At 36.7% G+C, this 1,971-nt stretch overlaps 1 long non-coding RNA gene across 1 annotated transcript; it reads right to left on the reverse strand.

The window, feature by feature from the left end:
- Positions 1-426: 426 nt before the first annotated feature.
- On the reverse strand, positions 427-1,686 carry LOC309699850. The gene is made up of 2 exons (XR_014274508.1): positions 1,244-1,686; positions 427-828 (listed from the first exon to the last, which is right to left on the reverse strand). It is a non-coding gene; the product is annotated as an uncharacterized lncRNA (long non-coding RNA).
- Between the last annotated feature and the right edge of the window lie 285 nt (positions 1,687-1,971).

Raw genomic sequence — 1,971 nt, forward strand, 5'->3', positions numbered from 1 at the left:
CTCTCGTTCCTTTTTGGTGTTTTTGTATTTATTCCTGATTTCCTCAATGATTGATTCCTGCAGTAATAGTCTTTTCCTAATTGTGTTGCTAACTGTTTCATGACGCAGCAGTGCATCCACTTTAGAACGTGGGGATTTTTTTCCCCCACCCAAACGCTGGCACCTCTTGTTGTATTTTTCTTTTTTTCTCTTTTCCTTTTCCAACAAGGCCTTTAGCTCTTTAATTTCATTCTTGAGTCTCCTTCACAATTATTATATATATATGTTTAGATAAATGTTTAGATACAGTATAAGATAGACGTTGGATATTATATGTTTATAATGTATTAGGCAGGTAGACTCACACACACACACACACACACACACACACACACACACACACACACACACACTCTCTCTCTCTCTCTCGCTCTCTCTCTCTCTCTCTTTTTAGGGCAAAATCACGTTTTATCATTCAAATACAAAATCTACCTAATCAGCAAAGCATTGAACTGTCAACTCTTCTTCTAACCTTGAGGGTCCTGGTTGCGGGGCATTTTCTGGCTCTAGGGAATATTCTGGACTTAGGGGAGGAGTATTCATAGCCTCAAATTCTGTCCTGCCTTTGGCACTAGCCCTCTGCTTTCTTTTCCTTTCTCGCCACTGCTTTCTCTGTGCTCTCTTCTGTCGTTCACTGAGATCTGCCACTTTCTTTTTTTTCCCTTCCTCTCTGTCCTTTCTCCACTTCTCTTTCTCTTTATTGAGATATATCTGTCTTCTCTCAGGGTCAGCATCACGACGTGCTCGGTAGCGCCGCTGCTTCTCCGCAGCAGACATTGGTGCCATTCCCTGAAAAATGTATACTATTCAAAATCTTCTAAAAGTATATATATACAGGTTAATAATAATTACCAATACACACTTGTATAAATAACCCTAAACACTAAACTTCTATCATCTTACGTCCCCCCTGTTACCATGTGCCCCCCCTGTTACAGTGCATAGCAATAACAGGGGTGACGGTAACAGGGGGGAGATTTTATGCTAAACTTAGCCATTACTACTAGTATGATGAACAACAAGCTAGTACATGGTGACCACTAAGAACCATTTTTAACATGTTTATTAGCCATATTATAAAAATTACAAAAAAAAATTGTTTCCACTATTAATAAGCGTAACAGGTTGGACGTGTTATGCTTTGCCACATTACAAAATCTTGCTAAAACATTGAAAAAAGGGTTGATTAAAGAGTGGTACTTACTCGTCTTCTTCTTGAAAGTTTTCCCTCCAAAATATGTTACATCCGGGAGTGTCATGTGACTAAAAGAATAATCAGGTGATGTGTTCTATGGAATTCTTATCAGAGTAACAGGGGTGACAGTTGATTCAGGGACACAACATTTTTTAAAGATTTTAAGTATTAAACATGCATTAATAATAAAAAAGAACATTTGATGAGGAACATTAGAAATAAGCCAATCCAGAAATGATGAAAAATCTAGATTTTTTTTTTTTTTAAGTTATATTTGTAACTGAAGTCGAGCAAGCATGACTGGGGACATAGTACTTTAGTGACTTGTGCTAAAATAAAAGTAATTTACTTTTAATGTATTTATCCTGTGTATATATCAATGTGTTCTATGGTAGAGGGGGGTTAAACATACAAGAAAATGGTTTAGAAATAAGCATTAGACAAGTTTTACACTAAATATAGCATATTATGTCATTAGGACTCAAATGGCACCGAATAGTAAGAATGACCCTTTTATATTTTTTAGTAGTGTGTCACACAAACAGCAAATATTGTCAAAAAAAAGTAAGAAATATTTGGGGGTGCTTTGATTCATTTTAATGGGCTAAAATCGCCCCTGCGCTCATCTTTGTTACTGGAACCAAATGCATTATTGTCCACAACATTGGTATATTCTCCTACTTTGGATTCAGGTTGTAAATGTGACACAGGATCGCAGACACTTTGCTATCCTTCAG

The sequence above is a fragment of the Aulonocara stuartgranti genome (assembly GCF_965226115.1).
Source record: "Aulonocara stuartgranti genome assembly, chromosome: 23".
Lineage (NCBI taxonomy): Eukaryota > Metazoa > Chordata > Actinopteri > Cichliformes > Cichlidae > Aulonocara > Aulonocara stuartgranti.